The sequence below is a fragment of the Lygodium microphyllum genome, chromosome 2 (assembly GCF_053477565.2).
Source record: "Lygodium microphyllum isolate KBCC chromosome 2, Lygodium_microphyllum_v1.1.10, whole genome shotgun sequence".
NCBI lineage: Eukaryota > Viridiplantae > Streptophyta > Polypodiopsida > Schizaeales > Lygodiaceae > Lygodium > Lygodium microphyllum.
In genome coordinates, this window is record NC_141136.1 from 10,547,198 (window position 1) to 10,559,509 (window position 12,312).

Here is a 12,312-nt window from a genome sequence, read left to right on the forward strand (position 1 = left end):
AGAGAGAGAGAAACAATAGAAGATCTTTCATATCTTTTTGCTTTCTTTGTTGGAAGATATTTTGTATATGTGGTGTGTGTGTTTGTGTGAATGAGAGAGAGAGAGAGAGAGAGAGATTTGATGTGTAAAAGTGGTTGATTTTTTGTTTTCATGTATCTTAAATTCCATACTATTTGGGCAAGAATCCATGTGTGGAGAGACCATGCAAATCATGAGATGTTTGAATTTAACCTATTCATCAAGCCTACATTGGTATAACAAAGTAACAAGAGTTAAAGATATCTAGTTACATAAGTAGCTCAATCCATCTTGTCCGACCATCAAAATTTTATTCTAGATCGAATCAATCACACGTATCATTCGCTAGTTGGTGATGGTGCATCAAGCATGGTTGAAGTAATGAGAGTGGCAAATGAAAGATTTCCAAATGAGGTATGTGTTAGCAAAATATTTGTGGAAAGTGAAAGAAGCTCTCTCATTATATATGCATGCTATGTTAGAGAGTATGCATATTAACTTTCACCATCCTATTACTATTCATTGGTTAGGACTTAGTGTGCAAGATCCTGAGCAGCCCTTGATACTTATTGTTTATCATTGGAATAACTCAAATCTCCAACACTACAAAGATGTGGCTTCCTCTAGAGAGATCCAAGTGTCAAGTCTCCCAAACACTTTAGTAGCCTAACGAAGAATGATGAGTACTACATACAAATTCTAGAGAATTTGAATTGGTAGCAAGAAAAGGGCCTCCACATTAAACTTTTGGAGGAGTACTGCCAAGGGTTCACTAATATATATATATACAAGCATATCACCTAGGTCTAAAAGAAGGAAATTTTCAAAATATTTTTGCTCGTTTTTTTACTACGTACAATGAATGTGCATGATATATTGTATGTACATGTTGTACACCCCTTAAGACATTGAACTTTTTATTCCCTCACGGGTCACGATCCTCTCGTTAAAGCTACTTTTTGAATGCAAAATAGCCAATGCCACCTACATTCACAAAGAATTTGGAAACGATGTCTCTTGACAAAACATTTGCCACATTGTGGGTCAGCTTACTACATGGCCTCGTAGATATTTTTTGCACAACTTCTCTTTAAACATCATCCTTACTATTAGTTAAGAGGAGGTCGGGGGCTGTTGCCATGTGGCAGCCCCCGACCTCCCCTTGACTTATCATAGGGGTGCCATGTGTCCGGCACCCCCTCGCCACGAATCTCGCGTCGACCTGCACCCCCGCCTCCTTGAGCTACGTCCTCCTCAATCAACAACCTGACAACCATCCTCGAGCTGCGTGGCGACCTGACGACCCTCCTCGGCCGACGACTCTCCACCTCGAGTTGCGCAGCAGCCAGCTCTATATAAAGAGCTACTCCGACGATCATCTGCCCACGCTGCCGCTCCGATTGTCATCTGCCCGCGCTGCTGCTCCGACGATCAATGTGAGTGGGTAGATTCCGGATGAAATTGATGACTGCTCAAGCTTAGAGTCTCTCTAAGTCACAATTTAGTTCATCCCATCTGCACACCACTTGCCTGTGCTACTATCTGGAAAGTGTTCAATAAGTATCTTTGTAAGTCACAGTTTAGCTGCACACTATTATGTGCTACTGTCTGGAATTAGTGGTCTACAACTATTTTGCTGTGTGCAGGGACCTCTCCTTTAATAACATTGAGGGGCTTTTGTATATTGCATACCCTGTATCAAGATCCAAGTGCAAAAGTTCTTCATTATTATTGTCTCTCATTGAGTTTTTGATCTATGGATGAATACATCATTCCTCGCATGGCATTCTTAGCATTATCAGCCTTCCATGTTCTTCTTAATGATTAAGGGTTGTGTGTGTATGCATGTGTGTGTGTATGGTGAGTTTTTGCATGCACACATATGTGTATAATGTCATCCAATTTATTATTTTAAAAAGAGAAAACTCAATGCTTTTGAATAATGAGGTACAAGGTTGTTTGGACAAAATTAAAAATGCAAATTGTTTGAACTAATGGAACATACAAAATTCACTCAAAAAGGGTTGGTTTGGTTTGTAAAGAAATGTGTGCAGAGAAACATAGAAAACACTTCTGCAAAGAAATGTGTGTGTGTGTGTGTGTGTGTGTGTGTGGTTAAGGGTTGTGTGTGTATGCATGTATGTGTGTATGGTGAGTTTTTGCATACACACATAGGTGTATAATGTCATCCAATTTATTCTTTTAAAAAGAGAAAACTCAATGCTTTTGAATAATGAGGTACAAGGTTATTTTGACAAAATTAAAAATGCAAATTGTTTGAATTAATGGAACATACAAAATTCACTCAAAAAGGGTTGGTTTGGTTTGTAAAGAAATGTGTGCAGAGAAACATAGAAAACACTTCTACAAAGATGTGTGTGTGTGTGTGTGTGTGTGTGTGTGTGTGTGTGTGTGTGTGTGTGTGTGTGTGTGTGTGTGTGTGTGTGTGTGTGTGTGTGTGTGTGTGTGTGTGCAAGTGCGTGCGTGTGTGTTGTGTGCATGCCATTGTGAAGAATGAGAGAGGGGGATGTGTGTAGGCATGTTAATAATTAATGTGCATTATTACATTGCCAATGTTTATGATGCACTTAAATATGTTTGACGTTACTCTCTAACATGATTTTCATTTTTCCATGCAGTTTTTGTACTTTTGCTTTCGTCATCAACTCTACTCTTTCATCATCGTCAATACTTCTCAGGTGCATCTCTCTCTCTCTCTCTCTCTCTCTCTCTCTCTCTCTCTCTCTCTCTCTCTCTCTCTCTCTCTCTCTCTCTCTCTCTCTCTCTCTCTCTCATAAAGTTAATTAGAAAGTTGAAATTGTAGCACTTTGATCATGTGTCTCATTTAAGCATTCATGTAGGCATCTCTCTCTCTCTCTCTCTCTCTCTCTCTCTCTCTCTCTCTCTCTCTCTCTCTCTCTCTCTCTCTCTCTCTCTCTCTCTCTCTCTCTCTCTCTCTCTCTCTCTCATAAAGTTAATTAGAAAGTTGAAATTGTAGCACTTTGATCATGTGTCTCATTTAAGCATTCATGTAGGCATCTCTCTCTCTCTCTCTCTCTCTCTCTCTCTCTCTCTCTCTCTCTCTCTCTCTCTCTCTCTCTCTCTCTCTCTCTCTCTCTCTCTCTCTCTCTCTCTCTCTCTCTCTCTCTCTCAAAGTTATAAAAGTTAAAATTGCAATATTTTAATTTATTGGATGTTTACTTTTTTAATGTATGCATGTCATGTCTTTTGATATGAAAGTGTGTTAATATTATTTCTTAATGTGTTTATGCGTGTTATTAATTAATGTGTTACGTGTGTCATTAATTAATGTGTGTATGTGTTTTAGTAAAAATGTATGATAACATTATTATGTTTGTGTTAATAGTATATATTCATATGTATATATGTGCTAATAATTAATGTGTATTATGCATTTGAAAACGAATGTGTGTTATTAAATAATGTGTATTATGCGTGTTATTAATGTATGCATGTCATGTCTTTTGATATGAAAGTGTGTTAATATTATTTCTTAATGTGTTTATGCATGTTATTAATTAATGTGTTATGTGTGTAATTACATTGTTAAGGTGTATTACGTGTTTTAAGTGTGTTATTAATTAATGTGTGTTATGTGTTTTAGTATAAATGTGTGATAATATAATTATGTTTGTGTTAATAGTATGTATTCATATGTATATATGTTCTAAATATTAATGTGTATTATGCATTTAAAAATGAATGTGTGTTATTAAATAATGTGTTTATGCGTGTTATTAATTAATATGTTATGTGTGTCATTAATTAATGTGTATGTGTTTTAGTATAAATGTGTGATAACATTATTATGTTTGTGTTAATAGTATGTATTCATATGTATATATGTGCTAATAATTAATGTGTATTATGCATTTGAAAATGAATGTGTGTTATTAAATAATGTGTATTATGCGTGTTATTAATGTATGCATGTCATGTCTTTTGATATGAAAGTGTGTTAATAAAATTTCTTAATGTATTTATGCGTATTATTAATTAATGTGTTATGTGTGTCATTACATTGTTAAGGTGTATTACGTGTTTTAAGTGTGTTATTAATTAATGTGTGTATGTATTTTAGTATAAATGTGTGATAACATTATTATGTTTGTATTAATAGTATGTATTCATATGTATATATGTGCTAATAATTAATGTGTATTATGCATTTAAAAATGAATGTGTGTTAAGTGTGTTATGAAGAGGATGTGTGATAATATCTCTCTCTTTCTGTGTGTGTGTGTGTGTGTGTGTGTGTGTGTGTGATCTCTTAATACTTTGTGTAACCATGGCAGTATGGAGCATGCTGAAACATCTGATGCAAGAAATAATGTCCATGTACCAGACATTGTTTTGTGTACTCCCAATGCACGAATGAATGTGCGTAAAGTCAAAGACATGGCTAGGAGGAAGTTAGTACGGCGTGCCCTCAAACATGTCAAAGGACACAACACTTCCGTCGTATCCCTAAAGCTCATGCATCGGTTGAATGCAATTAAGAAGCAAATCAAGAGTTTAAACAAACATCAAAGAGCTTCGAACTCCTTCTGTCAAAACTTTGGTGATCGCCTTCAAAGGATCGAAAAAATCTTGGCAAAAAAATATGAAGGAGGCTTGGCTGATGGGATAATTTTGTAAGACAAGATAGAAGAAATAAAGGGCTATATGGGAGAAATCTATGAGTTGGTTCACAAGCACTAGCCACGGTGTGCTTTGGAAGACCATGCAGAAAAGCTGCGAGACCTTGCTAAGAGCAATGATCGTATAGAGGATCGAGTGTGTGAATTACTAGCTCAAAAGAATTCAAGCGTGCTTGCACCTGAGAGCATTTGCCTCGATGTGCATGTCACATCTCTAAAAGTTTGCCTCAATAGGTTCTCTACAATGTTGAACCTATTGAATCATCGCATGAGTTCATTATCCAACACATAGTTCTCTTAGCATATCGAAGGATTTCAATAACTTTTTGTCGGATCCTCCGATAGATATGTCATTCTACAATTGGTACCCTTTGCAAGGTTTGTCACTATTGCATGGCTAAGTTGTGGCACGGTGAAACTAAAACAATGCATACAACTTCGATTGGAAAGCATTGTTGTAGAGAAGGGAAAGTAATTTTACCACCTCTACAGCAGCCACCACAACCTCTATGTAATTTGCTTGATGGCACACATCCACAAAGTAGAGAGTTCAAAAAAAATATACATGCTTATAATAGCGCATTGGATTTTGTTTCAATGGGTGCAAAAATTGATGAGCTTTTGCCTCAAAATGGAAATGGTTATACTTTTCGAGTTCATGGATCAATATATCACCGAATAGGTTCCCTATTGCCAAGTGAGGATGGACAATGAATACCAAAGTTTGCACAACTTTATATTTATGACACTGATCATGAGTTATTGAATCGCATGGGGGTTTTACCTGGGCTTTTGCCAGACTTACTACAAGAGCTTCAACAAATGATGCATGATCACAATGCTTACGCACATGCCTTTATAGCAGTTGGTGCAAGCTTGCAACGCAATCCATCAATAGAAATAAGAATGTCCATTTTTCAAAATCGATCCACCTCTAGACGATATTCAGTTCCCACTGCAAGTGGGGTTGCTGCGATCATGCCTGAACAAGGTGATGATGATACACTTGATCATCGTAGCATTCAAGTTCGCACACGACAAGGCCATTTGATTTATATTTCTAACTTACACAAGGCATATATGCCATTGTTATATGTTCTTCTTTTTCCAAATGGAGAGGATGGATGGCATACTAAAGTTCCATATGCATTTATGGATGCTCATATTAATGCCAATAATCTTGCAAATAAAGATTGTGTCACTCAAATGCAGTATTACGCTTTTCAACTTCAGATTCGAGATGATACTAATGGATGTCTTTTGCGTGGTGGTCGCTTGCTACAACAATACATTGTCAATGCTTATTGTAGCATTGAACAATGTAGATTGGCTTGGTGTCGTCGTAATCAAGCAACATTGCGAGTTGAAATGTATAGGGGATTGTGTCACTCAAATGCAGTATTACGCTTTTCAACTTCAGATTCGAGATGATACTAATGCATGTCTTTTGTGTGGTGGTCGCTTGCTACAACAATACATTGTCGATACTTATTGTAGCATTGAACAATGTAGATTGGCTTGGTGTTGTCGTAATCAAGCAACATTGCGAGTTGAAATGTATAGGGGATTGGTTGATATGGTCAATGGTTCAGATGCAGTTGATACTAATATCGTTGGGATTGGTGTGGGCAGGAGAATAGTATTGCCATCTAGCTTTGCAGGTGGACCAAGATTCATGTACCAATTATATCAAGATGCTATGGCAATTGTGCGTAGCAAAGAAAAACCTGATTTGTTTATCACCATGACATGCAATCCTAAGTGGTCTGAAATTACAGATGCTTTGTTGCCTGGTCAAATTGCACATGATCGACCAGATTTAACTGCTAGATTTTTTCATTTGAAACATAAGGACATGATGCAGTCGTTAGTGAAAAAGGAGCTATTTGGTAAAGTTGCTGGATATGTGTCCGTCATAGAACTCCAAAAGAGAGGCTTGCCTCATTCACATTCGCTCTTGATATTAGAACCACGCTTTAAGCCACTAGAAGCACATCATTATGATAGACTGGTGTGCGCTGAGCTACCTGATAAGGAAAGGTTTTCGGATTTGTATCAAATTATTACTAAATGTAACATACATGGCCGGTGTGGTGAGTTCAATCCAAAAAGTGCTTGCATGGTGGATGAAAAGTGTATAAAGGATTTGGTTTGAGTTCCAAGTATAGTGCTCACATAAATGTTGAGGTTTGCTCGACAATTGCAGCTATCTAATATTTGTATAAATATGTATATAAGGGCCATGATCGAGCAACCATTCAGTTTACAAGTACGCGTGGTTCCGAATCCAATGATATTGACACAGAAAATATTGATGCACAAAATATTGATGAGATTGAGAGGTACTTAGATGCACGATATATTTCAGCTTCTGAAGCATGTTGGCGAATATTTGAATTCAAACTTCATGATGAGAAACCCGATATTCAACGATTGCAAATACATTTACCTGGAGAGAATACTGTTTCCTTTCGTGACTCTGATAACATTTGTGATGTGGTGCAAAATGAAAATGCTAAAAAAAAACCTCTCACAGAATGGTTTACATGCAATCATTTGCACCCTGACGCTAACACGGTTCTCTATCAAGACTTTCCAATATTTTGGGTTTGGAATGCACGCAAAAAATGTGGACAAAGAGAAAGCAAGGAAACAAATGTGGTCGAATATACTTTGTTTCACCTACGTGTGGAGAAAAATACTATTTGCACCTACTACTCACTGTATGCAAGGGGTGCACATCCTTTGAGGCATTGCGTACAGTTGATAGTGTGGTATATTCAACTTTTAAGGAGGCTTGCATTGCAAAAGGAATGTTGGAAACAAATAATGAATGGCAAATGTGTTTGCGTGAAGCTGCATTGATGCAAACCGGTGCTCAATTAAGAAATTTGTTTGCATCCATCTTGGTATTTTGTTCGCCTACTCGACCTGGGGCTCTATGGGAAGAGTTCTTAGGTCCGCTGACAAAGCATATAAAACATCGACTCTCCTTGCAAAATAGGTGAAATGTTGATATGCAAGATGAGGCCAATAATCATGCATTGATGCATATTCAAAAACTTTTAGATCAACATGGACGCAATTTGGCAGAGTATCATGGATTGCCTGAGGTGAAATGCAAGAGTACACAAATTCTTTGATCCTTGATGAACAACTATATGATAAGGTAGAACAAGAGAATACCTTCTTAACAATGCAAGCTTTGTTGAATGATGGACAAAGAAATTATTTTATGGTAATAATGAATGCTATTGATAGTGGTTTGGGTAAACCATTTTTCTTAGATGGCCCAGGCGGTTCTAGAAAAACATTCCTATACAAATGTTTGCTTGCAAAGCTTTGCAGTCAAGGTCGCATTGCAATAGCTACAGCATCCTCTAGTATTGTTGCATTGCTTTTGCCACATGGTCGTACTGCCCATTCAAAGTTCAAAATTCTATTGCAAGCAGATAATAATTCTACATGCAATATACCTGTTCAAAGTCACCTTGCAGCACTGTTAAAAGAGGAAAGTCTTATTTTGTGGGATGAAGCTCCTATGTTGCATCGTAATACCTTTGAGGCACTGGACAGAACTTTAAAGGATATAATGCAATGTGATATGCCATTTGGTGGTAAAGTTATTCTACTAGGTGGAGATTTTAGGCAAATATTACATGTTGTACCAAAGGGTACCCGTGAGGATATTGTCGGTGCTGCTATATGTTGTTCCAATTTATGGCAATATTTCAATGTTTTGAAACTTACATAGAATATGCGGGTCGCATCAGATCAGGATTAGTTTGTTGCATGGTTGCAAGACATTAGAGATGGAAAAGATTTGACACATACTAATAATATATTGCAAATTCCACCTGCATTGTTGTTAAAGGGAGGATCTATGCAAGACTTGATCAATTTTGTCTATTGTGAAATGAATTGTGTAATTGATTACAAAACATTCTTTAGTGGACATGCCATTCTTGCACCTCGAAACAATGATGTGGAAATGATAAACAATCATGCATTGCAGCTGATGTCAGGAGAGGTTAAACAATACTACAGTGCTAATTCTGTGGATAGAACCGAGGAGAACTCATTCCTCTATTCTGTGGAATATCTAAATTCCCTTGACCTCGGTGGAGGTATTCCTCCTCATATCTTGCTGCTCAAAGTAAATGCTCCAATAATATTGCTCAGGAACTTGAATCCTTCTAAAGGTTTATGCAATAGTACTAGGCTGGTATGCAAGGCTTTCAATAACAAGGTCATTGATGTAGAGATAATTACAGGGACCAATATTGGTGACAGAGTTTTTATCCCGAGGCTAACTTTCATCCCAACTACTCCTTTCTCAATGAAACGCTTGCAATTCCCAGTCCGTTTGGCATTTGCAATGACAATCAACAAATCTCAAGGCCAAACGTTATCATGTTTGGGGATATATCTAAAAACCCTAGTCTTTACTCATGGTCAACTCTATGTTGCTTTCTCAAGAGAAAAGTCTCCGGATAGATTGAAAGTCTTGATTAATGAAAAAGAGGACATGGTAAATGGTACCATCAATATTGCATATAATGAAGTTTTACAGAAAGTATTATAACCTCTATTTTTTCAAAAGTGTAATCTTTGTTCTCTCATATTATATTTGCATAATATTTTTATTTCAATACAATCAAAGCCTTTTTTTCTTCTTTGTTCACATATCTATAAAATGTAGTGTTGTACTTTCTTATGCTCTTTTTCAGTAGTGAGTTCTTCGTTGATGAAAAGCAAGTTTGACTTATTTTCTCTGATTTAATACTTTAATGTTTTAATCATCTCTCATGTATGGATAGATATTCATGATTTTATGTGGAGTTAAACGTATGTTTGTTTTACTATATGAGAACATTGTGTTTAAATTATTTCTACCATAAAAAGTTATTTGAACTTTCTATCATAACTGTAATGTTTTTTTTCTCATATTATATTTGCATAAAATTTTTGGTATAATATCATCAAACACAATATTAGTGAGTTTGGGAATCTCCCAATTCCCATTTTTTGAATACTAAAAAGGTGGCACCCGGATAACATGCCCATAAGTTTCTTAAAACCATATGATGTGACCTATCATTGGAAAGCACTTGAAAAATGGAATCTATTGAACTATAGAGCGCTTGATTTGGAGTTATAGTGTTCAAGTTATGACAAATCCAAAGATTTGACCACGTGTCCCAAACTTATGGGAAATTCCCATATTTCCCAATATGGTGTTATCAAAGTTTATTTATTCTTTTTTAATCATATATTTTCAGAAAATGAACTATTTTACCGTCTCCTGTTCTTTTTAAGTATTAAGGTTTTCAAAGAAAAGTAAGCTCAACTTTTTTTCTTTAACAAAAAATGAAATGTTTTAATCTCTCATGCTCTTTTGAAATATTATATTCCTTGAATAAAACCATGTTTGACTTATTTTCTATGAAATTTTGTTTGCATTTATACAAAAATAAGTTTTGAGAAATTATCATGTATAAAATTCTTTTATACAATATGCATTATAAACTCTTTTTCTCTTCTAAATTGGTATTCTAATTTCAATATTGTAAAGTTATTTTTTTCCTTTTTTAAAAAATTGATCAATATTACTAATTTTTATGTTTTCTAAATTTTATTAATAGATGGCCCAAATAGTATTCGAATATTATCGTGCCTCTCCTTATCAAATGAGACTTCAAGAAACATTGCGAACTATTGCTACGGATGATATTATCCATGGAACTTTGGCTAGGTTAATCGAAAGATTACCCAATGATGGATTTACTAATGGAAACACTCCTTTATATATAGAAATTTTATATTTTGGATGGATCTAATGCTACTATGTTGGACAAACAGATGTTGAGAACTTCATATCTCGGTCCCACACTAGACACATACCAAATGACTGGAGTAAATGGGAGTTTCAAGATTTATCATGTTTTGTAACTTTGCATCAGTTTCATCCAAATTCCGCCGACTACTCTACTAATGTTAAAGCCAATAATATCACGTCCCCAGGTAATACTTCCTTACCATTTTCATTAATGTTTTGCTTTATAAATTTAATATTGTTATTTTTAAAGTCTTTTTTTTTCGTTTTTAGATGTTGCAGCACAATCTGGGGCGGAGCGTGTCGCAGCTTCACCCACATATGTTCCCTGTGCTAGATCCATTGTTGTTAATTCATCTAAGAAGAGAAAGCTTTCTTTTCGATAGTTGATTTTTGACAGTACAACTATCTTTTTGAAAACATTATATACTTTATTTTCCATTTACTTGTTGTTATAGTTGAAATTTTTTCAGTGATATTTAAAAATCACTTTTGCTTCAGTTATCTTTTCTAATTATTATGGTTGAGATAATCAATGTTATTGTATTAAATTGTTAGATTTTATAATGAAGTTTAAAAATTGCAAGACTATTTGATTCATTACTAAGTGGAAGAATGTGTGAACAAATTAAAACATTTGTGCTTCACATCCCGGCGCGAAGCGTCGGGTGAAAGTTGGCGCGTAGCGCCGGAGGCGCAGAGCGCCTAGTGGTAGACTAATGTATCTATTTACTAGGTTTCAAAACTAGCGCAGTGTGAGAGAGATCAGATTGTGCAGGCTAGTGAGATTAATGTGGATGGAGTGGCATGAGAGTTGATGGGTATAATTAATTGATGGCTACTTATTGTGGTTATATATCGTACTAATCAGAGAGCCATACTTAGTGGTGTTGTGGGTATAGTATCTCGCTATCCTGCAGTCAATACCAGTGATTAGCAATCAGTAGTATAGTCATGCCGTATTGTAGGAGCTACCTCAGCGAAATCCAACGGTCGTGCAGTCGGCGCAGGATAATCGGAGGAGGGCGCAGGATAATCGGAGGAGGGAGCCGGCTGCGGGCTAGAGCCCTGTACGACATATGGAGCTTCTGGGTTGTTGAGGCTGTGCGAGTGGTGCAAGACTGTATGTAATCGGATGTGACCGAAGGGAAGCGGTCATACAGAGAAGGAAAGCGAAGGGAGCGAGTTGACGGTGGAGGCCGAAGACTGGTCACTGCAGAGTAATCGGAGTGGTCCACAGAGAAGGAAAGCGAAGGGAGCGAGGTGATGGAGGTAGGAGGCAATCGTCTGTACAGAGAGGGAGAGGTCTTTATAGCCTGTTAGTGGGTGGGAAAGGAGGAGGAAACGTGCCTCTCGTGGGCAGCCAACGCCCCCATGCAAATTCCCAATCATTGAGCAAGGGTACAAAGTGGGCACTTAGGGCGCGTACACACTACCTCAAACGGCTGGGGCAGCATGCAATCCATCCTATCTTATGTTTACACGCTAAACAGCAAGAAACTTTACATATCAGCAGGAATGGCTTAGTGGTATTAAGGCTTTGATGCACACTAGTTTGTTGGCTCGCATGGACGATTTTCTCGACAGGGGCGATACCCCGCGTAAAAGTGTCGAGCATCTATGAGTATCATGCCTTGTACAAACGTGACACGTTGTCAATGGACACTCTTTTTTTCGCAAAATGGCTGTCCACATCATGGTGTGTAATCAACCTTAGCTCACTTATGAATGGCAGCTGGCTCCAAGTCCCCCCTTTTTTTTGGTCATGTTAACTAAGGTTATTTGGTTGGCTGTTAT